The sequence below is a fragment of the Apodemus sylvaticus genome, chromosome 22 (assembly GCF_947179515.1).
Source record: "Apodemus sylvaticus chromosome 22, mApoSyl1.1, whole genome shotgun sequence".
Taxonomy (NCBI): domain Eukaryota; kingdom Metazoa; phylum Chordata; class Mammalia; order Rodentia; family Muridae; genus Apodemus; species Apodemus sylvaticus.
The window spans coordinates 7,364,205-7,389,902 of record NC_067493.1 but is presented as its reverse complement, the minus strand read 5'-3'; the positions used below and the strand labels follow the sequence as shown (position 1 = coordinate 7,389,902).

The 25,698-nt window shown below is 39.5% G+C and overlaps 1 pseudogene; it reads left to right on the top strand.

Annotated features, from left to right (window-relative positions):
- Positions 1-25,203, top strand: part of LOC127672324 (zinc finger protein 431-like) — a 37,431-nt pseudogene extending 12,228 nt beyond the window's left edge.
- The last annotated feature ends 495 nt before the right edge of the window (positions 25,204-25,698 follow it).

The following is a 25,698-nucleotide window of genomic DNA, read 5'->3' as shown; positions in this document are numbered from 1 at the left end:
CAGATCACAATTTCTTATTTCCAGTAGGAGCACATAGAAGACAGAGTTCTGCCTGTTTTTTCACCTATTGTTCAATATATTGGTCATAGTCTGAGGCAGAAAATTTCTTTTTCTGCTCTCAAGTACAAAATATTATATCCAACAATGTGCAGAAGCTGTGGAACACAGTGATTGAATTATGGAATAGCTGGAATAGGCTGACGAAAAGGGTGACCCATAGGGAGACCAATGATCTCAACTACCCCAGACAACCAAGAGCTCAGACACTGTGCCACCAACCAGGCAGCATAAACAAGCTGACATGAGGTCCTCACATATATGGTACACGATGGCCTGGTTTGGCTTCAGTGGGAGAAGACACATTGACCCCTGATAATTGGTAGGACCCAGGAATTGGGAAGGTCTGAGAGTTGTGAGGTGTGGATATCCTCTTGGAAATGGGAGAGGAAATATGTGAAGAGGAAGAGTCAGGGGGCAAATAAGGAGGGTGATAACTACATAAGTTTATATAATAAAGATCAAAGAATTAAAAGAACAGAATAAAATAAAAAAGCATGTAGATATGTGAACACTGCTATTTTAATGAATGTATGGAAGGGATTGGTAAAACTACTGATGTAGGAATGTAGTTATTTTTTTTCTCAGAGTCTGCCATTGGTGTGGAGTTCTGAATGAGTTCCTTGACTCAAAAATTCTGGAAGATATAATGGGAGCCAGATGCTTTGATTATGTATGCTGCTTCCTAGAAAACAACATTTCCAAAAAGACAGTTGGGTGCATGTAGATGTACTAAATCCTTCACATCTACCAATTCTCCTTCCAAAAATAGGATGCAGAATGGATTCAAAATGCATCAACATTAACAAAACCCCTCCTCAAAGTCAGAGTGTGCTTCCAGTCCTGTGCCAGACCTTTCACATATCTCGGTCAGGTTTGCACTCCCATAGCATTTGTGCCTGTCCTCCAAGTGCCTCATCCATCTGCACTCCCACCCAGCACTGAAGGAGGACACACCATTGCAACTGAGGCTGTTCAGCTGTTTTCTCCTCCCTATTGTGGGCACTGATTCTGCACTCATCATGAGCTGACTTCATAGCTTGTTTGAGAATTCCTCACAGCACTTTCCCTTCTTCTTACTGAAATCAAGGAGGATAACCTGTTACTTGACTTGCAGTGGTGGTATAAAGCTGGCCCATCAGTGAAAGGATTCCCAGGCTGTTAACATTAAAGAGGGATTTTAGGAATCACGTGCTTTGCTTTGCGGCTTCATACAATTCCCTACCACCATATGATAGGCAACAAACAACCCCGAGAGAAAACCAGGAAACAGATGACAAACCATTTGGAGCACTGTTAGTCAGCACATCTTTTTCAATGGCAAGGTGGGGAAAACACACAGTTGTGTTAGCACATGTTCTCTAGATCAACAGATCTCATAGAGTGAGTGAATTTTTCTGCGTATGTAGAAAGAAGATTTATTATAATGTCCCAAAGACAGTTGTTCTCTTCTTCAAATAATGGCTGTCTGCCAAAGGAAACTTCAAAATCAAGGACATATTTTCTGCTGAAAAAGAGCTGCAATTTTCCTGAGCCCAGCATGAAGCCAGAATACAAAACACTTGTTTCCTAAAGTCATCCATTAAAGTTAATAGCCTGGGAACCCATCCCCTTGTAGTTCAGATTGACTCCCCCACTGCACCTGAGGAATGGTCTATGCAAGCAATTCACCTTGATTACAGGAAGAGGAAGGCAAGTGCTGTGAGGGAAGCTCAGGCAAGGTTTGAATTTAGGTCTTGGTAAGTTCAGGGTCATTGCTTACAAGGAGAGGAGCAGGCAGCTGAGTAGTTCCGGGTACCTCTCTGCAAGTTCACTGTGGTTGTGCAGGCCAGAATAGTTCACTATTTCCTGCTCTGAAATCTGCTGTTTCGTGCTGTGCTGTGAGGGGACCTCAGGGAAGCTCTGAATTCGAGACATGGTAAGCACAGGACATCTGCCCACAATGGGGAGGACAGGTGGTTGAGCAGTGAGTGCTGGGGTGGAGGGTCCTATCAGGAATTAGATGGGAAACATCAGCTAGATGTGACTATGTATGAGGTTTCTAGTGGTTCTTACTTGCTAAATCAGGCACTGACCTCTGAATATCTTCCCTATCATGGCTGAATCTTTCTAAATCATTTGGACCACTGAGTTGATTTTAGAAATATCATGGCTGCTTTTTTGTTTTTATTTTTAATTCTGCAGCATGTTTCCAAAACATTTTTTTTTTGTTTTACACTATTTCTTGAGAGGTTTTCTTTTCTTTATTATTTTCTTCTTTTTTGCACTATTCCTATTTCTTTACATGTACAGTGTTTTAAATATTGTGTGGCGAGGGGACTTTTTTTTTTATTCCAATCTATTTCATATTTTGGATGCTTCTTATACTTTAATAGGAATCAAAGTTTTAGTTTAGAAATTACTCATTTAGGATTTCATTAAAAGTACTTCCTTGTCTTTGAGATAATATTCATCTTCTATTACAGTCATTTCTAGTATTTGCTTTTGATATGTTGCAGTGTTCCTGTTTATTTAGTATCAGGAAACTTTTAGACTACAAATATTTTTAGATCAATTAGTCCATTTATTCATTTAATCCTCCTTTCCTGTTTGGTATGTGAACCTTACATCTGTAGTAGTCAACGTGCAGGCAATTTCAATGGCCTGCTCTCAGGGACTTAGCTCCTGCTTAAATCATTACCTGCCTCCATCAACTGCTGCTGTTGTCAGGTGTGCTTTAGATACATGGATCACTAGCTTCAGCTGCTCTCCATATTTCTTCCCTGTTTCTGTTCTCTACACACGCCCCTTCTATAGTCTTTCTCTACTCTCATCATGTTCTCTTTGCTCCATATAGGTATTCCAGTTTGGAGGTTCTCACTCCTGTCCTTTCCACAAAACAAGCTCTTTTGTATCAGATCTCTTGCATGTTTTAATATTTGAGGACATGCTGTGACAAGACACTTTGAATTTCTTTGTGACATATTTCCCTGGCAGATCTTCATTATATTCCTATTCTGGTGTGTATACATCTGGGTTTGTGGTGAAAATAGGTCTAGATTCTGGTCTCTGGGTTTGTCTTGTTTGGGTGGTAATTTTATTCCTGAATTACTGTTTGCTGTTTGTATTTTCAGAGAATGTTGGCTGCGTTTTGCCTCATTTATTGACCTGTTTGGCGGGTATGTTCAAGAGGGAATGCTTGCGAATGTTGAAAGCTAGGAAAAGTGGCAGGCAGTCAGATATGATCTTAGCAGTCCACCCAGAGCAATAGTCAGGAGAAAGGGTAAGCTATCTCTGGTGTTTGAACAGTGTTAGGGACAGCTGTGTAAATTGCATGTGGGATAACAAATAGTGTGGTAGACCCATGGAATGCCTACTTTATCTCCTGGCAGGAATGGCATGTGGTTGAAAAGGGAGTATATATTCCTTTCTAGTGGAAAAGGAAGGAGTATTCTCTATCATTGTATGTCAGAAAGATATGACTTATTTTGAGATTTTAAAAGATTTGAAGTTCAAGATATTGCGTTGAGTGTCAGAAGACACTTAAGACATTTGAACCATGTAGGAGCTCCAGCAGACTATTAGGATCATTGTAGATTGAGTGCATTTTCATCACAGGATAAACATGAGTCTATAGCATCCAGGGTCAGAATGCAGTTGATTGGGTCCCCTGGGTGGGGCTTGATGTTTCTGCTGGGTTAAGTGCATCCTCTCCCACTGAGTCCAGGCTTTGGAGTACAGTTAAAGGAACAGATACCAAAGATAGGCTGCAGCTTTAGGGATAGCCCCTGTTAAGGTTGTTGGAGGACCCTCATGGAGACTAACCTGAACTTCTGCTACTTATGTGCCAGGGGCCTTAGTCCAGCCTGTGTCTGCTATTTGGTTGATGGCTCAGTCTCTCAATGTCCCCAAGGTTAAAGGTTGATTGAGTCTGCTAGACTACCTGTGGAGTTCCTACCATCTTCAGGACATTGAATATTTCCCCAAATCTCCCTTAAGAATCTCCAAGGTCCATCCCCTGTTTCACTGTGGTTCTCTGTATCTGTTTAGGTCAGCTGCTGGCTGAAGACTCTCATTGGACACTTATGAATGTCTCCTGTCTGTTAGCATAGCATTGTATCCATAATGTTAAGGATTGGATATTGCCTATAAGGTGTGTCTCTAGTTGGGCGACTTTTCATTGACCATTCCCACATTCTGTGCTCCATGTGTACCCCTGCATTTCTTTTAGATGGGACTAATTTTGTTCTGTGTGTCTACTGTGCTGTAGTTTTAACTAAATCCTTCAGGTTTCTTCTCATGCTCCCATACAGTCAATATTTGGACTCTGTCCCTAAATCACATAAGATGCTTTAGGCCCATCTGCATTTAATGCTATGCTATTTTGCAAGCCTGGCGGTTTACTATTTTTTTTTAATTTTATTCCTTTGTTTATGTTTTTCAAGACAAAATTTCGCTGTGAATTCCTTCCTGTCTGATAGCCAATATGGGAACCATATAAGCCAGCTGACAAGGTTGTGCACAATAAGGATATGCTTTTATGCAACTTTGAATACTCATGTTTCACTTTGAAATTTGGCCAAATAGATACGTTATATTCTATTTCTCAAGTTGATATATGTTCATTACATCAATACTACCTGAGCCTTCAGAGTCCTTGGATTCCAGGTGTATGGTGTACTTCCTCACACTTGTGATTCTTTTGAAATGTTTGAATAAATAGTGTTTTCCTATGTGTATGAATATGAATATCATATGTCTCTTCTTTACTGTTGTCATAAGATGGCCTCAGAACTCTTGATCTTGAAGTAATTAGTAGCTGGTGGTCCACATGTGTGAGAAATTGACAAACACAATGTGGAAGACCAGCTAGAGCTTTCCACTGCTGAGCTCTCTCTCCTGCCCTATATTTCTTATTCATGATTAACATTTATATTACTATATTTTCATCTGTTCATTCGTATCTGTTTAAGAATGCATTTCCTTTTAGTAAAATTGTATTAATGTTTTGGTTTAAACTGTTTCACTTCATATTTCAACAAGATTAATACCGATCTGAAGTGAATGTATAATTCTTTGTGGGAACTTTTAGGAAAGAAATGTGAGTTCTCTATCATTTTTGTTTCCTTGGTTGATTTTTGTATGGACTGAGGGTTTTAATATATAACTTTTGGTCTCCTAGAACATATTACATATGCCATGCTGATATCCAACTCTATGACATACACCTTCCTGTGCGTCTGTGATTAAAAACATGGGCAAATACACACAGTTTGCTCATCACTTTTGTAGTTAGTAATTGAACATAAGATTTTTCAGATGCATGCAGAGTGTTATAGAATTTCCCATGCATTTCTCTCTCAATTTGCATTTCTCTGCCAAAGCTATATCCTATGCAAAGTGTTTAAAAGCAAAACAAGTGAATCTTATAATTCAAGCACCTTTTAAAATGACACAGTGATTGTAAATTCTGAGTCAGAATATAAGTGGAGCAAATGCCAAAATTATACGAATATGTTTTCAAGGAAGCATGTATTTCCTTTACATTGATGTTAGTATCATGCTTTTTGTTGTACACATGTATGGGAAATTTAGGATGCAGTGACTTTGGATGATGTGCATGTGAACTTCACTGAGGAAGAGTGGAATTTGCTGGATCCTTCCCAGAAGAATCTCTACAAAGATGTGATGTTGGAAACCTACCTGAACCTCAATGCTATAGGTAAGACTGTTATTTTTTCTAAAGGAAACACATGTTTATTGGTTATTGATGATCTCTTATTTTAATTGTGAATAGTGAAGATTGAGCTGAATAATTCAGTTTCACTAAATTTTCACTGTAACTTTCATGGTGCAGTGAAAATTCACAGTACCTTGATTATTTCCTTATTTCCAATAGTATATCATTCATTTCTGGTACTGTGTTTTAGGCTGTAATTGGGAAGACCAACATCTTGAAGAACATTTTCAAAGTAATAGAAGACATGAAAGGTAATTTTCATGTGCAAGCTGATACCAATTTGTCTCTGAGGAAATTTTAATATCTTATGGAATCTCCAGCAAAAAACAAGAGTATAAAATAACAGTCCTTTAACTGTAGCTAGGATTATAATATTCTTACAAAACCATGTACCTCAAGGACTGATACCTGATTTAGGTATCCATTTGATAAGTAGCTTCTTTAGAGCTATGCTGTGGACCTGCCAATCTGTAGCGTCTCATAGTATTTAGAAACTGCACATTGAATAGTGGTAAATTTATATCCAAAACATTTTAATAAGAAAATCATCCACAGAAAATTTGGTGATACTCATATTCTTGTATTAATGTGGTTCAGCTTAATGAGAGGGAATTTTATGAGAATCAAGAATATTGTTGTGGAGAAACATTAGTCCATATTGCACAAGTTATGAGAAACAAAAATTCAAACAGTGTGAATGCAATGTGTAAACCTTTCAGTTATCATTCTTTTATTAGGTATATCATGTGTCACAAAGGATAATAATCATGTGAGCATAGGGATATGTAAAGAAGAAACATAAAATTTTTGTTCTGAAACAAGAATATATGTAGTATTCTGCCTTTGAAAGAAATTAGGAATATGAAAGTCATTTGCAATTAGTTGGGTTTTTAGCTTTACAGGGAATATCCCAAAACTCATCGTGTAAAAAATCTTTATGGGTACTAGGAATTTGGAAATTCTTCTGTGTGTCCTGGTTCCCTGTCTCACATGCTGTAATTCACACTAGAGGAAAAATATGAATACAATCAGTGTTATACAGATCAGAGTCTTTCTAACTTTCTTCAGATAGCTAAAATACATCATATAAAAAGAGGGTGTTATGAATATGAGCCATGTAATAACCATCATAGGTGTCTTGAACAATTCATGATGAGGGAGAAAAACATGAACATATAAAGAGATAAAACTGTAAGATCTGATGCTTCTTTACCATTAGACAAATTGTAAACAAAATTCATATTGATTACATGATTGATCAGAGTAATGAATGTGGTAATGATTTCACATGTACTAATTATCATTGCATGCATGTAAGAAGATATACTGGAGTGAAACTCTATGAGTGTAATATATGTGGTAAAGCCTTTACAAGATGCAGAAATCTCCAATATCATAAAACAACACATACTGGAGAGAAACCTTATGAATGCAATCTATGTGGTAAAGCCTTTACAAGATCCAGTCATCTCCAATGTCATAAAAGAACACACAGTGGAGAGAAACCTCATGAATGTAATCAATGTGGTAAAGCCTTTACAAGACCCAGTCATCTCCAAAGACATAAAATGACACATACTGGAGAGAAACCTTATGAATGTAATCAATGTGGTAAAGCCTTTGCACAGCACAGTACTCTCCAATATCATAAAAGAACACATACTGGAGAGAAACCTCATGAATGTAATCAATGTGGTAAAGCCTTTGCACAGCACAGTGATCTCCAAATACATAAAAGAACACATACTGGAGAGAAACCTTATGATTGTAATCAATGTGGTAAAGCCTTTGCACAGCGCAGTCATCTCCAACATCATAAAATAACACATACTGGAGAGAAACCTTATGAATGTAATCAATGTGGTAAAGCCTTTGCACAGCGCAGTAATCTCCAACATCATAAAAGAACACATACTGGAGAGAAACCTTATGAATGTAATCAATGTGGTAAAGCCTTTGCACAGCGCAGTCATCTCCAATATCATGAAAGAACACATACTGGAGAGAAACCTTATGAATGTAATCAATGTGGTAAAGCCTTTGCATGTCACAGTTATCTCCAAAGACATAAGAGAACACACACCGGACAGAAACCTTATTAATGTAATCAATGTGGTAAATTGTTTTCACCAGGGATAAGTCCCAAAAATCTGTGTGCTGGAGAGAAAATTAATGAATATGAACATGAATTAATTGGGAGTTAGGAAGGTATCATAAAGTAGGATATGATAGACATGGGTGCTTGGGATTATTTCCACTCTGGAGATTTTTTTTTAATGCTTTTGCAAAGAAGTTTGCTGCCCTCGTCTGAAGAGTTTCCTTGAGGTTAAGGTTAAGATGTTTACATTAATTGTATTGACAAAGTAAGTCACGGAAATCACTGCATAGATTTTGGCATGAAAATTTTTAACAAACATAGAAACTAAGAAAGGAACAATAAAAAAAAGAAAGGTTCAAAATACAAGGCATCATCAGGAAGTTGAATGAAGTTTAATCTTGTGATCAAGGATATTCAATGGCATTAAAGGAATGTTTACATTAAGACAAGATTACATTCAGCTAAACATATGGTTTTGCAGTTGTATGAAAGAGAACTGTATCGTGTTAGGAATTATTATTACTTGGATACTGTTTTGATGTAGACACATGAAGATACAATTATGTGTCAAATTGCCAAGAGATAGATTTGGATTCTGGGTTCTGAATTTAAAATATAAACAGAAAAGCTTAGTTCCAGGCATGGTGTTACATGCTTTTTAACCCACCATTCACGAGACAGAGTCATGCAGATCTTTGAGATCAAGGTAGATCTCTAAGCAAGTTCCAGGAAAGCCAAGATTAGGCAGTGATATATCTGAAATATAGAAAGCTGCTGATAGTGGAATAGAAGGAGCCATGTTCCAGCCCCAGTAAGCAGCAGAACTCCGAGAATTTTATCATGAAGTGGTGTTGAATATTGTCAGAGAATTTTACATTACCTCATGAGATGATCAATTCTTGGTTTTTCTTACACTTTAATCCCATTTTGTTGAACCATCACGGTTTCTAGAATGAAGCCTTCCTCATTGTTAATGGTGGACGATCTTTTGATGTGTTTTATATTTTATTTTATTTGTTTTATCTTTTAAGTATTTTTGAATCTGTGGTTTTAGGGATAATTGGTCTGTAATTCTCTTTTTATCACTCAATCTTTCCTGACTGGATATATGAGTAATCAGGGGTTCAGAAAATAAATTGACTAATATTTATTTTATTTCTATATTGTTTAATACACTGAATTCTTGTTAAATCCTCTTTGAAAGTCTGGTAGGACGCTACCCTAAAACTCATAGACGTGGGCTCATATTGGGGACATATTTTTAATGAATTCTGTTTTCCTTCATGTTTATGTCAATTTAAGTTGTTTTTCTCTAGTTTAATTTTGGGATGTGGAATCTGTTGAGGAAGTTAGCTATTTGTTTTAAAATTTCCAAGTTGGTGGAATGCACCCTTTTTAAACTATGTCTTTACCACTCTCTGTATTTCTTCATTACCTGTTATTTAATTCCCCATTTCATTTTAGATTTCATTAATTTGTATATTCTTTATCTTTAAATAGGAGTTTGTTTATCTTGTCTAATAAAAGGATCAAAAGACCAACTCCATGTTTCATTAATTATTTGAATTGTTCTCTTTCTATTTTATCAATTTCATCCCCCAACTTGAAAATTTCTTGATGTCTCCTCCTCGTTTTCTTTGCTCCCTCACTTCTTTTTGTTGTAGCCTTTAAAACATGCTGTTAAATTGCCAGCATGGGAGTTCTCCAATTTTTTCATGTAGGCATTTTGTGCTGTGAACTTTCTTTCAGCTCCACTTTCATTTTCTTTTTGTTCCATGAGATTGTTCATGTTGCATAGTCATTTCCAATGAACATTAGAGAGTCTCTTATTTCTTCCTTTATTTCTGTGTAGACCCATTTTCTCTCAAACATTAGTTTGTAGTCAGTTAGCTCTCCTCCCTCATCTCTTACAACACTGAGACATCAACAGGTTTTTGGCCCATATCATATATTTTGTTTCATCAGAGACTGTGGGGACTCCTGGGTGTGGTGCAATCAAGGACATGAGGAACCCAATTTCTAGGGGCCACCCACTGGGCTTTCTTGTTGCTCTCTGGGGTGCAATTTAGTCCTTCCCCATCAGATTGGTCCTCTCCTTACAAATGGCCCCATGGATATGAGAGGTAACAATAGCACACCAGCCATGTGTGTCTTGTCTTTTCTCAGCTCTAATGACATTTCAGAGCTGCCAGTTCAGCTTTCAGGGCTGACATTCCTGCCAGGTGTGGTCCTCCACATGTGATCTCGGTATTTGACACCACCGCTGCCCCAGCATACCCCTGTCCATCCTGAATGAGGCAGTTGCCATTGGTGAACCCCGTTACCCCTACTTCTATTTGAGCAGTCATACAGAGGCCCATCCAGCGAGGACAGAGTCTGACAGCAGTGCAGCTGAGTAGATACTCTGGGGAGATTCAAGAAGGGTGGCTGGCAATGAGTCCTTCTGGTATCATTTTTACCCAGAAGCCATTGTGACTGAGGTGTAAATAGAGTGGTTGTTAGCTTGTGCCCATTGATTACACATTGGCCATTGGCTAACGCCAGGACCCCTGGTCTGAGTATGCAGTCCACAGGTCTACAAAGGTCACCTGAAGTTGGCAGAGTAAGGCTTTTTTTCTTTGCAGAGGCTTAAATAGCCTCAATTTTAAGGCATCTAAGAGGGCCTCCATTTTTGTTTTCTTCTGTAGCCACTGGAAAGTCATTTATAAACTGATGAAGAGACTCTGTATGTAGGTTTTAGTACAATATAGTGTTGAACTGTATCAACAAAAGATGACGGGTTTCCATTTTACTTTTAGGGTAACCCTGGTCTTCTGTTGGGGGCACTTTTGATTCTCAGGGCCCCCTTATCTCCTTTTTAGGCATCACTTAAGGTCTTCTGATTTGGCCTTGGCTGACAACAGGGTCTTTCCCAGGTCTCCAGTCTGTTGCTTCTGTCCTCTCATCTGCGTCTCCTCTGCAGTCTGTCCTCCATAAAATACTCTCTTTGCCACTGTCCTTAAATCTCTTAGACAACTTTGTCCTAACTACTCCACCCTCTGGGGCTTTGTCTTCATAGCTGGTGTTCCCTAATTGACAAAATCTCAAGCCACTGCTGCCTTTGCTTCTGGTGAATCAGGATCCATGGGTGTGTATTGTCAAAAATGTCTCCATAACCCTGTCTAAAAATGCTGCAGGACTTTTATTTTCTCTCTTTTATTTTTTCATACACTCTGGCCAAATTTGTGAGCCATCTTGTGGCCACCTTGAGACCTGCCAGCAGAGATGGACTCTGGACAAAGGGCCTCCTCTTAACTTCAGGGTTGTTGCAATAACAGTTTGGGTGAGTTAAGGTAAAGCAAGCATATTGGGGTCAGTAACCAGCTCATGTACCAAACCCAGACACTATTGTGGATGCCATCAAGTGCTTGCTGACAGGAACCGGATATAGCTGTGTCCTGAGAGTCTCTGCCAGTGCATGACACACACAGAGGGGGACACTCTCAGCCAGCCATTGAACTCAGCACAAGGTCAGCAATGGAGGAGCTAGAGAAAGGACTCAAGGAGCTGAAGGGGTTTGCAGCCCCATAGGAGGAACAACAATATGAACCAACCAGTAACCCCAGAGATCCCAGGGACTAAACCACCAACCGAAGAGTACACATGGAGGGACCCTTGGCTCCAGCCACATGGGTAGCAGAGGATGGCCTGGTCGGACATCCATGAGAGGAGAGGCCCTTGGACCCGTGAAGTTTCATTGCCCCAGGGTAGGGGAATAGCAGGTCAGGGAAGCAGGAGTGGGTGGGTTAGTGAGCATGGGGAGGGGGGTTGGGATAGAGGGTTTTCAGAGGTAAAACAAGGAAAGGGGACAAGATTTGAAAGTAAATAAAATATAAATATAAGCATATGTATATATAATATAAAATATATAAAAAATATAAATAAATATAAAAATAAAAATAATTTTAAAAAAGCACTTGGGAGGCAGAGGCAGGTGGATTTCTGAGTTTGAAGCCAGCCTGAGTGAGTTCTAGGACAGCCAGGGCTACACAGAGAAACCCTGTCTCAAAAAAACAAAAGCAAAAAAAAAAAATAAATGTAAATAAGAAAATATCTAATAAAAATTTCTTTAAACAAAACACAACATTACCTCTCATTGTGACCACCTTGAATGGATAAAGGTCAATTCACAATTATCTTAATCACTGCTGCTGCAGACCTCTGGTGGTCTCTAAACTGCTCTCTGCCTGAATCTAAACTGGACCTGCTTTTTTGGTTGTTTGTAAAGAGGCTTTTCCAGGACAGCAAGGTCCAGGACACCAAAGCTCTGCTCTCTGAGCTGGCTTTCTCGAGCTTGGCTTCGTTTCTGCTGTCACTCCATGGCTATCTTCCTGGTGAACACTTGTCCAGTGTGTAACATGCCAGAAGATGCTAACTGATGGCTTCTCACTCACACATGCAGGGTTTGGGGCCAGCTTTGTGATCCTACTTAAGTCCATAATTAATCTGCCCACTCCTTTGTCTGTAGTGTCAGGGAGATGTTAGTGATCTCCAAAACACAGACAGGAGCTGATTGATGCAGCTCACAGCAGGGTATTTACTCCATCTAGCTTACAGTCATCCCTGCCTCGCACCACCTTCACTCAGGACAGTTTGTGTGTGTATTGGGCGGCTAACCCCATATGTCCATCAGGGCAAGGCTTTATAGAAAGCTGTAAGCAGGGAGTCCATGTGTAAACATCTAATTGGAAAGCTTTTGTGGCCTTTAATAAGTTGCCTGGTGCTGGGCGTTATAAACTTAATTTCTGATCTCCTCTGAAATGGTGGAGGTTAGGCAAGGGGTTGGCTTGTAACCTGGGGGTGTGTGTTTGTTGGGTGAATGACCTGGAGATGGAGGTCTTTTCAAAGGTGGAACCCAGAAATGCCGGTCTTGTTGGGAATTTGCCCCACAGCAAAATTCTGTCTCGAGGCTATGTGGAAACTCATGTTAGGTACCAGCCGGTTACTTTACCTGTGTTCAAACATAGGTCAGGTTCTCTAAAATGGAGCTTAACTTAAAAGATTTGGCATCTCAAGGTCACACCTGCAGTAGCTAGAAAAGGAGCCTGGGCAATGAATAAGTCTGGCCAGAAGTATGAATGTTTCTTGGCTCCCAGCTGCAAGCCTGTGATTGCTTCCAGTGGAGGGCGCTCAGGAGCTAACAATGCACTGTCACAGTTCCCCCTGGTCAGCCCTATCCCTGAGTGCTTGAGAATTTCTGCTTATGCAATTTCTACTAGGCTGTCAACAAACTCTGAGCTGAAATCTGATAGTGATTTCAGACCTCATACATGATTTTGTGTTTTTATTTCACCGACGGGATGAGACACTGCCAGGCAAGCTACAGTGGGATTGTGTGAGAACCCAAGATCTAGACCCCATGTGCCTAGCAACCAACCAAAATTCTTGGCATTAGAGTGTGAGTGTGCAGGAGATATGATGCTGTGCTGTCAGCAGTCTGATCCTAAATCACACCTTGATTGCAAACAGCATAGTTGATTTTGTTTCTAGGTGCTTTAGTTTTCCAAAGGAACCAGACTTTTCCAGGCTGTACCAGGATCTTTTGCAAAAACCTAGAGTCCAGAAAGAGGGGAGGAAATACTGGACAAAATCCCTGGCGCCTATGTGCGATTATATGAGAAATGTGATACTGACTCAGTTTCATTTTGTTTTTAGGTCCTCTCAGCTGCCATTGTTTCTCAGTATCTCTGGGCTGTGTTGGATCTCTACACTCTCAATACAGTTGTCATCCACGTTGATTCAGCACAGGGGTTTCTCAAAGTTCTCAAGTTTACTCCCGGTGTGCTGGTTACCTTATGGCCCAGGACATATGAGAACCAGGTTTCCTAAGATTGCCTGAAGACTTCTTAAAAAATAAAAACAAAAACAAAACACCATTTATTCCTGTGACCTAGGCTCCTAATAAAAAACAAGCAGGAAAAAAAAATGGGATGTGACACTTCTCAAAATAAAATCCCCTCACTCTGGATGCAGTTGTCTAGAGCTAAGCATAATAGGTGACTCAATAGACAGGCAAAGGGAATGGGATAATGGGCCACCAAATCTATTTGGGGTGCCTGGTTTAGAGAACAGTGTATCCTAATCTGTATCCACTCTACACGTCACCTTTTCCCTGAGTCCATTTCAAGAAGGACACAAATTTCCAGAATTTCAACACTTTTATTAAGAAAGCTGTAAAAAACCAAACATGAAGTAGATAGCTGCAGAAACCTGGCTGCCTTTGTATGTTTTTTTCTTTTTTCTTTCTTTCTTTTTTTTTTTTTTTTTTTTTTTTTGTGATACAGGAGCTGAGAGAAGATTTCCTAATTGCAAATCGTAGCAGGCATCAGAGTTCCTGGGCCTCAAACAGAATCCTGGCTGAATTTTTTTTCACTTCTTCTTCTTCTTCTGGCTGAAAGTCCTTTGAAGCCACATGCAGCATCCTAGGTTCCTGGGACTGTCAAAAGCATGATCCTAGTCAGGGCAGTCTCCACTATCACAGGTCTCAAGTTCCAGGCCTTTCTCCCTGAACAAATTTGGCGAGGGTTGTCTGGCTCTGCTATACCTTTGTTTTTGTCGTTGTCCACATCTCTTGAGGACACTTGTGGCTCCCTCTGACTCTCAGTCTGAAAGACCTCTGTGCCATTCTTGGCACAATTCAATCTGCTGCTGTGTCTCAGGTTGTCCAAGCTCTCAAATATATAATAAAAGGGGTATAGATCCCAATCAACAATCCAGCCATCATCAAAGCTGTGGTTTGGCTCTCCACTGAAAGAAAGAGGCTGAGACGTGGAAGATCTTGAAGTCACAGCTGGAAAATCATGTGCACTCAACAGTCCATGCTCTTCGGAATCTGCAGTATTTTTGACAAAACTGAGAAGGTGCTCCCTCAGAACCTTCAGGTTGTCCATGGAATGCTGAGGTTAATTCCTTGACCTTCTGATATAGAGAAGTCTCCAGTTAGTTAATTACACCCTCCCAAGCATTGCACTGTGGTAAATTGGGTGTCAAACCCACAATACTAACATTTATTTGCATTGCCTAAGGAGGCAAGATTTTGCCCAGTCTGGTGGTGCAAGACTTTAATCTCCGCACCTATAGGAATGAAGTAGATTGGGGATAGACGCGAAGGCAGGTGGATCTCTGATCTCAAGGCCAACCTGGTAGTCAGACTTAATTTTAAGACAACTAGTGCTGCACAGGAACACCTGGTCTAAAAAATCAAAAAATGGAAACAAGAAAGGAGGGAAGCTTTTCAAATTAAGATCCTGTCACTCTGGATGCAAGTGTCTAGAGTTAAGCATTATAATGGACATTATATTGCTAAGCATTATAGTAGTCAGGCAATGGGGGGAGTGCTCATAATCTACTTGGGGAGCCTGTTTTAAATAGTAAAAGATCACATAGAATGATCTCTCACTCTCTCTTTCCTGAAAGGGGATATTAGAATGACTTACATGATGCAGCCTGCCTTATTCCACAACAGCTGGATGGGAAGCAAAGTCCAAGAATCCAGAAGGTCTCAGTCCCTGAGACTGGATGTCACAGTTGGACTTCAGTAGAAGATGGAATTACAGACAAGTAAGCTCCAATGTCATTTAAGTAATAAGACTTGCTACCTGGGAGAGAGCAAGCAGGCAGTGTGAAAATTTTCTTCCTTTGTTTTCTTATATAGGCCTCAAGATGAAGGTGTGGCTCAAATTAAAGGTGTGTGTTCCAGATCTCTGGATTGTGAGTGTCTTCTGCTGGGTGTGCCTATGCAGACCTTTAATCCAAGCACCATGGGAGTGAATCATGCAGGTGAATCTCTGTTAATAGCTTGGTCTGCAAAGTGAGTTCCAACTAGGTGAGAAGGGAAGTGTAGTGCTAGGGAAATGTTAGTGATCTACAAAATAACAGATAGGAGCCGATCTGATGTAACTCATATTAGGGTTGCTATTTTATTATTTTATTTTATTTGAATTAGCTTGGTCCCCTCCAAGGAACCACTGTCATGTAGGATGGTAGTGGTGGTTGAGGGCAATGCAGGAGCCAGAACCATGGAATGAGGCCTGGCTAGAAGCCTAAAGTCTCCTTTTGCAGATCTTCAGTTCTCCTACAGAGCTGCAGACCAGCAACTTCTTCACCACAGAGGGCACTGCAGGTGGTGGTGATCTCCGTGCTCACACCTTGGATCCCCTTCTCTAGTAGCTATGAATTCTCCCCCAAGCCAAGTTCTGCTAGGCTGTCAGCAGGCCTCAGTTGTTTTTCCGCAGGTGATTTTATACCTTATATGTGTTTTTGCTCCTCTGAGCATGCAGTGTGCTAACAGGATTGGATTGTGACAGGCAGGCAGAGGTGGAATTCTGCAGAGAACTCTGGTTCTGGAACTTGTGCTCCTAAAGCCTAACCAGAATGCATGGTGCCCAGGTTAGCAGATGGAGATTCAGTGCAGGTGCTGAGATTTTTTTCCTGAGCGCTCAGCCTCCTGACATTTCAAAAAGCACACTTTATTCTGTCCACCATAGGTAAATGACCCATTCGGCCCTACAAGTGTGTCAATACATCCCACACTGTCCCCCTCTCAAGCAATGTAATAAACTCAGTGCAAATAAAAATCCCCTTGCAACTGCTTTCCTTTCTGTTTGCCTAAGATTTTCCAGATGGCACAGACAAGTGCTCAACTGGTATTCTGTCTCAGCTGGTCATTTCATCTAGCTGTAGTTTCCCTGTTGCCTTGGGGACATGGTCCAAGAGTACACTTGACAGACAGGGAAAACACAGGACAACCCCTGTTGTTTTTCAGAAGACAGTCATGCTCAGCTCCTTCCTGCAAGTACATAGGTGTTTTTCCCTCTCAAATGGCTGTCAGCGGGTGTAGTCTTTCCACTGAGGCAGAACTATGCTTTTCCCAATTAGAAAATGGGCACTTGAGGCACACCAGGCCTTAATGTTGGTTATGATGTTGTAATGACCCATGGAAATGCTTATTACTGTCCTGATTTTTGCTATGTGCATGTGCCAAGAAAATGGACGTTTGTTTTGTACATTACAGTTGCCTCACCTGTTATGGTTTGCAGCCATATATCTCGAGAAACCTGGTGAACAAATATGTGAATCCTAGTATCCTAGTCTCTAGCCAGACGGCTTAGCGCACTACTCATCTGTGGGGTGTTTTTGAGGCAGTCGCTATCAAGTAAATGCTACTGACTGTAACTATTTCCTAAGCTCGGTAAGTCCTTTAATTATAAGTTCTACTCTTCTGCATCACAGGTTAATATGGTAGTGCTCCCCAATATATGAGATGCCTTTTAACAGCTCTACAAAATTAACTGCAGGTGGATTTTACACATAAGTGGCAAATGCTGAGGGCAGGACTTGTATAAGAATCAAAAGATACTAGGGTTATCCATGTTTGGCATCCTGCCCATGACATTTCTACAAGCAAGCCCCTGGCCCAAATGTTTTGAGCAGATTCAGCCCTGGTAGTAAAATTATTCAGAGGTCACCACCTGATGTACCAAATGAGGAGCACCACAAGGGACCTCAAAGATGGCCCCATCTGACTACATGTGACTGATGCTTCCCATCCAGCACCAGGGAGGACACACCACCCCAGCTCCAGTGCTCACCCACTTTCTCCTCTTCATGGAGATAGACCCTGTGCTCAACACGTGTCAAAAATTGAACTTTCTTGAGGTCACCACACAGCAGCCAAGAACATCATTCAAAGCAGGACACAGAGAGTCATTCAAGCTGGTTAAGCTAAAACAAACTTCAACAAGGCACCAGGAAGAACCTCCCTCTCAGTCTGATTGGCAGGTCTGCCTGGTATCCTTGATTGGACAGTGAGTCTTACCTATCCTCAAGGTTAGAGTGTGATCCCATTCCTGTGCTAGAACTTTCTTATATCTCAGGTCAGGTTTGCACTCCCATAGCATTTGTGCCTGTCCTCCAAGAATGTCATCCATCTGCACTCCCACCCAGCCCTGGAGGAGGACACACCATTGCAACTGAGGCTGGGGGTTGTTCAGCTGCTTTCTCTTCCCCTTTGTGGGCAGTGACCCTGCACTCATCATGACCTGACTACACAGCTTGTTTGAGAATTCCGCACAGCATTTTCCCTTCTTTCTGATATCTAGGGGGATAACCTGTTACTTGACTTCCACTGGAGGTATAAAGCTGGCTCATCCGAAGAAGAAGCCCAGTTAAGAACCAAGGCTCTTAATATTAAAGAGGGATTTTACGAAACATGTACTTGCTATGTGGATTCATACAATTCCAATCTACTAGATGATTCATATGAATAAAACCTTGGAGAAAACCAGGAAACAGATGACAAACAGTGTGGAACACTACTTATAGTCAGCACATCTTTCTCAATGGCAAGGTGGGGAAAAAACCCACAGTTGTGTTAGCACAGATTCTCTAGATCAAAATATCTCATAGAGAGGGTGGATTTTTCTGTGTATGTAGAAAGAAGATTTATTATAATGTTTCAGAGACAGTTGTCCTCTTCTTCTAATAATGGCTGTCTGCCAAGGCCAAGGGAAACTTCAAAATCAAGGACTTATCTTCCAGTGAAAGGGAGCTGCAATTTCCCTGAGCCCAGCATGAATCCAGAAAAGAAAACTCTTATTTCCTAAAGTCACTACTTAAAGTTAATTGCCTGGGCACCCCTGCCCTTGTGAGTCAGATTGATATCTTCAGTGCACCTGAGGAATGGGCTATGCAACTTATTAACCTTGATTACATGAAGGGGAAGGCAAGTGCTCTGAGGAAAGCTCAAGGAAGGTCTGAATTTAGGTCCTGTCAAGTGCAGGGTCATTGCTAACAAGGAAAGTAGCAGGCAGCTGAATAGCCTGAGGTGGAATAGTGGGGTCCTTCCATAGGGCTGCTTGGTATGAAAGTCCTCTTGCAAGGCAGGGTACAAATGCTAAGTGAGTGCAACCCACTCCTAAGATCTGTAAAAAATTTCACCCTGGACTAGAGGCACAATTTAACTGTAAGGAGTGGTAAGGCTTACGGGCCAATCCAGAACTCAAGCCAGACCTACCATTCAAAGAAAGAGGCGGGATCTTCCGGGTACCTTTCTTCAAGTTCCCTGTGGCTTTGCAGACCAGGATAGTTCACTGTTTCCTGATCTTAGCTTTGCTGTTCTGTGTTGTGCTGTGAGCTGACCTCGGGGAAGCCCTGAAATCTGAACATGGTAAGCACAGTATATCTTCCCACAATGGGGGGGAACAGGTGGCTGATCAGAGGGTGCTGAGGTGCAGGCTCCTATCAGTGGTTGGATGGGAAACATCAGCTAGATGTGACTACCTGTGCGGTTTCTAGTGATGCTTCTTACTTGCTAAATAAGATGGTGACCTCTGAATATCATTACTATCAAGGCTGGATCTTCCCACATCATTTGTACCATTGGTTTGCTTGTAGAAGCATCATGGATTATTTTCTTGATTCTGAAGGATATGTCCAAAACATTTTGTGTTTTACACTACACATTGAGAGGGCAGGTATGAAACTAATAGGTCTATTTTAACCTATTATTTGTTTTTGTTTCATTTTTATTGCAGTTTTCATATTTCTTTACATGTATAGTGTTTTGGATATTTTGTGGCAAGGGAACTTTTTTTGTTTCACTCTATTTGGTATTTTGGATGCTTCATGTACCTTAATAGGAATCTTTATCTTTAGTTTAGAAATTATTCATGTATGATTTCATTAAAACTATTTTCTTGACCTTTGAGCTGATATTCTTTTATTACAGTCAATTGAAGTCTTTGCTTTTGATACATTGCAGTGTTCCTCGTTATTTAGTGCCAGTAAAATTTTATGCACAAATTAGTTTTTGACCAATAAGTCCATTTATTCTATTTATCTTACTTTCTTGTTCAGTGTGTGTGAACCTTGCCTCTGTAGTTGTCAACGTGCAGGCAATTTCAATGGCCTGCTCTCAGGGACTGAGCACCTGCTTAAGTCATTACCTGCCTCCATCAGCTGCTGTTTTGTCAGGTGTGCTTTATATACATGGAGCACTAGCTTCAGCTGCTCTCTATATTTTTTCCCTGTTTCTGTTCTCTACACAAGCCCCCGCTATAGTCTTTCTCTACTCTCATCCCAGGCTCTCTGCTCCCTATATGTGTTCCAGTCCACGGGTCCTCTTGTGCACCCCTATCCCTTCCCCAGGTTGTCACTCCTCTCCTTTCCACAAAACAACTTCTTTTGTATCAGAACTCTTGCACGTTTTAATTTTTGAGGACCTGCTGTGACAGGACACCTTGGATTTCTTGTTGACATATTTTCTTGGCTTACGCTAATTATATTCCTATGCTGATATCTAAGTATCTGGGTTTGTGGTCATATGTCTAAGTACTTGTCTCTGGGTTTGTCTTGTTTAGGTGGTAATTTTATTCGCAAGGTATTGTTTGCTGTCTGTATTTTCAGAGAATGTGGACTGTGCTTTTACCATTTTACTGAACTGTTTGGTGGATTATGTTCAAGAGGGAATGCTTGCTCATGTTGAAAGCTGGCAGAAGTCTCAGGCAGGAAATTATGATCTTAACAATACACCAGGAGACTTAGTCAGGAGAGAGGTTATGTTGTCTCTGGCTTTTGTACAGTGTTAGGTAGAGCTGTGTAAATTGCATGTGGGATAATAAATAGTGTGGTGAATCTTATGGGATGCCTAACTTTTCTCCTGGCAGGCATGGCATGTGGTTGAAAAATGAGTGCACACATCCCTGTCTACTGGAAGAGGAAGGGTTTATTCTGTACCATTTTATATTGGAAAGATAGGACGTGCTTTCTGATTTTAAAAGATTCGACTTTCTAGATATTGCCTTGAGTGTCAGAAGACACTTTAGACATTTGAACCATGTAGGAGCTCCAGCAGACTATTAGGATCACTGTAGACTGAATGCATTTTCATCACAGGATAAACATAAGCCTATAGCATCCAGGGTCAGAATGCAGTTCATTGGGTCCCCTGGGTATCCTCACAACATGGGGCTTCAATTGTCTGCTGGGTTAAATGCATCCTTTCCCAATGAGGCCAGACATTGGAGTACAGTTAAAGGAACAGATACCGAAGATAGGCAGCAGCTTTAGGGACAAACCTGTTCTAGTTGTTGGAGGACCCTCATGGAGACTAACCTGAATTTCTGCTACTTATGTGCCAGGGGCCTTAGTCCAGCCTGTGTATGCTATTTGGTTGGTGGCTCAGTCTCTCAGTGTCCCCAAGGTTACAGGTTAGTTGAGTCTGCTAGACTATATGTGGAGTTCCTACCATCTTCAAGGCCTTCAATCCTTCCCCAACTCTTCCTTAAGCATCTCCAAAGTCCATCCCATGTTTTACTGTGGTTCTCTGCATTTATTTCAGTCAGCTGCTGGGTGAAGCCTCTCACTGATCACTTATGAAAGTCTCCTGTCTGGGAGCTTAACATTATATCCAAAATAATGTTAAGGATTGGAGGTTGCCCATGAGGTGGGTCTCAAGTTGGGCGAATTTTCATTGGGCATTCCCTCAATCTGTGCTACAGGTGTGCCCCTGTTTTTCTTTTAGATGGGACAGATTTTGTTCTCTGTGTTTACTGTGCTGTAGTTGAAACTGATCCTTCAGGTTTCTTCTCATGCTCCCATACCTTCAATATTTGGACTGTGTCCCTAAATCACATAAGATGCTTATCCCCATTTGCGTTTAGTGCTAAGCTATTTTGCAAGCCTGGTGTTTTAATATTTTTTTTAAATCCTTTGTTGTTTTCAAGACAAAATCTCTCTGTGAAATCCTTCCTGTCCTGATAGTCAATATAGGAACCACATAAGCCACCTGACATGGTTTAGAACAATAAGGATATGCTTTTGTGCAAATTTTAATCCTCATGTTTCACTTTGAAATTTGGCCAAATATATAGGTTATATTCTAATTCTCAAGTTGATGTATGTTCATTACATCAATACTACCTGGACCTTCAGAGTCCTCGGATCCCAGGTGTATGATGTACTTCCTCGCACTTGTGATTGTTCTGAAATGTTTGAATAAATAGTATTTTGCCTATGTGAATGAATATGAATATCATATGTATCCTCATAACTGTTGTCATAAGATGGCCTCAGAACTCTTGATCTTGAAGTAATGAATAGATGTTGGTCCCCATGCTTATGTGAGAAATTGACGAACACAATGTGGAAGACAAGTTAGAGCTTTCCACTGCTGAGCTCTCTCTCCTGCCCTATATTGCTTATTTATGATCAACATTTATATTAATGTATTTTCATCTGTTCTTTTGTAACTGTTTAAGCACTCATTCCCTTTTAGCAAAATTTTATTAATTTTATTGTTTAAACTGTTGCACTTCATGCTTCTACAAGATGGATACGGATCTCAAGTGAATGCATAATTCGTTATGGGAAGTTTTAGTATAGAACTCTGCGTTCTCTATCATTTTTATTTCCTTGGTGGATTTTTGTAGGGATTGAGGGTCTTAATATATAACTTTTGATCTCCTAGAACATGATACTTATGCCATGCTTCCATCAACTCACTGACATACACCTGTTTGTATGTCTGTGATTGAAGTCATGGGCAAATACATCCAGCTTGCCCATCACTCTTGTAGTTAGTAAATGTTCATACAATTTTTCAGATGTGTGCTCAATGTTGTAGATCTGTTTCTCTTGCATCTCCCTCTTAATTGGCATTTCTCTGGCAAGGCAGTATCCTATACAAAGTGTTCAAAAGCAACACAGGTAAATCTTATAATTAACGCTCCTTCTAAAATGACACAGTCATTGTAAATTCTGAGTCAGAATATAAGTGGAGCAAGTGCCAAAATTATATGAATATGTTTTCAAAAAAGCATGTATTTCCTTTACATTGATGCTAGTATCATGCTTTGTGTTGTATACATATGGGAAATTTAGGATGCAGTGACTTTTGATGATGTGCATGTGAACTTCACTGAGGAAGAATGGAATTTGCTGGATCCTTCCCAAAAGAATCTCTACAAAGATGTGATGTTGGAAACCTACCTGAACCTCAAAGCTATAGGTAAGATTGTTATTTTTTTCTAAAGGAAACAAATGTTTATTCATTATTGATGATCTTCTATTATTTTCATTGTGAATAATGAAGATTGAACTGAATAATTCAGTTTCACTAAATTTTCACTGTAACTTTCATTGTGCAGTGAAAATTCACAGTACCTTGATTATTTCCTAATTTCCAATAGTATATCATTCATTTCCGGTACTGTATTTTAGGCTATAATTGCGAAGACCATCATCTTGAAGAACATTTTCAAAGTATCAGAAGACATGAAAGGTAATTTTCATTTGCAAGCTGATACAAATTTGTCTCTGAGGAAATTTTAATATCTCATGGAATCTCCAGCAAAAACAAGAGTGTAAATTAACAGTCCTTTAACTGTAACTATGATTATAATATTCTTACAAAACCATGTACCTCAAGGTCTGATAACTGATTTGTGAATCCATCTGATAGGTAGCTTTTTTAGAGCTATGTTGTGTACCTGCCAATCGGTAGTGTCTCATAGTATTTAGAAACTGCACATTGAATAGTGACAAATTTATATCCAAAACATTTTAATAAGAAAATCATCCATAGAAAATTTGGTGATACTAATATTCTTGTAGTAATATGGTTAAGTTTGGTGAGAGGGAATTTTATGAGAATCAAGAATGTTGTTGTGGAGAAACATTAGTCCATATTGCACATGTTATAAGAAATAAAAATTCAAACAGTGTGAATGTAATGTGTAAACCTTTCACTTATCATTCTTTTTATTAGGTATATCATGTGTCACAATGGATAATAATTATGTGAGCATAGGGATATTGAAAAAAGAAACATAAAATTTTTGTCCTGAAACAAGAAGATATGTAGTATTCTGCCTTTGAAAGTAATTAGGAATATGAAAGACATTTGCAATTACTTGGTTTTTTAGTTTTACATGGAATATCCCTAAACTGAAAGTGTAGAAAATCTTTATGGGCACTAGAAATTTGGAAATTTTTCTTTGTGTCCTGGTTACCAGTCAAAAATGTTGTAATTCACAGTAGAGGAAAAATATGAATACAATCAGTGTTATAAAGATCAGAGTTTTTATAACTTTCTTCAGATAGCTAAAATACAGCATATAAAAAGAGGGTGTTATAAGTATGAGCCATGTAATAACCATGACAGGTGTCTTGAACAACTCATGATGAGGGAGAAAAACATGAACATAGAAAGTGCTAAATCCTTAAGATCTGCTGCTTTTTTTTTTACCATTAGACAAATTGTAAACATAATTCATATCGATTACATGATTGATCAGAGTAATGAATGTCATAAAGTTTTCACATGTGCTAATTATCTTTGCAGGCATGTAAGAAGATATAGTGGAGTGAAACACTATGAGTGTAATATATGTGGTAAAGCCTTTACAAGATGCAGTAATCTCAAATATCATAAAACAACACATACTGGAGAAAAACTTCATGAATGCAATCAATGTGGTAAAGCCTTTGCAAGACCCAGTTTCTACAAAGACATAAAATGACACATATTAGAGAGAAACCTTATGAATGTGATCAATGTGGTAAACCCTTTGCAGCTCACACTTATCTACAAAGACATAAAAGATCACATATAGGAGAGAAACCTTATAAATGTAATCAATGTGGTAAAACTTTTGCAAATCACAGTACTTTCCAATATCATAAAAGGACACATACTGGAGAGAAACCTTATGAATGTAATCAATGTGGTAAAGCCTTTGCAGCTCATAGTTATCTACAACGACATAAAAGAATACATACTGGAAAGAAACCTTATGAGTGCAATCAATGTGGTAAAGCCTTTGCAGTACCCAGTCATCTCCAATATCATAAAAGAACACATACTGGAGAGAAACCTTATGAATGCAATCAATGTGGTAAAGCCTTTGCAGTACCCAGTCATCTCCAATATCATAAAAGAACACATACTGGAGAGAAACCTTATGAATGCAATCAATGTGGTAAAGCCTTTGCAGTACCCAGTCATCTCCAATATCATAAAAGAACACATACTGGAGAGAAACCTTATGAATGTAATCACTGTGGTAAAGCCTTTGCAAAGCACAGTGATCTACAAAGACATAAAAGAACACATACTGGAGAGAAACCTTATGAGTGCAATCAATGTGGTAAAGCCTTTGCACAGCACAGTAATCTCCAATATCATAAAAGAACACATACTGGAGAGAAACCTTATGAGTGTAATCAATGTGGTAAAACCTTTGCAAGACCCAGTCATCTCCAGTATCATAAAAGAACACACAACGGACAGAAACCTTATTAATGTAATCAATGTGATAAAGTGTTTTCACCAGGGATAAGTCTCCAAATTTTGTTTGCTAGAGAAAATCGTAATGAATATGGTCATGAATTGAGTGGGAATTAGGATGATATCATAGTAGGATATGATAGGCATGTGTGCTTGGGATTATTTCCACTCTGGAGTTGTTTTTTTTTTTTTTTTTTTTTTTTTTTTTTTTTTTTTGATGCTTTTGCAAAGAAGTTTGCTGCCCTCGTCTGAAGAGTTTCCTTGAGGTTAAAGTAAAGATGTTTACATTAATTGTATTGACAACTTAAGTCACAAAAATCACCGCATAGAATGTGGCCTGAAAGTTTTAACAAGCATAGAAACTAAGAAAGGAAAAATAAAAAAAAGAAAGGTTCAGAATACAAGGCACCATCAGGAAGTTGAATGACGTTTAATCTTGGGATCAAGGATATTCAATGGCATTAAAGGAATGGTTAGATTAGGACAAGATTGCATTCA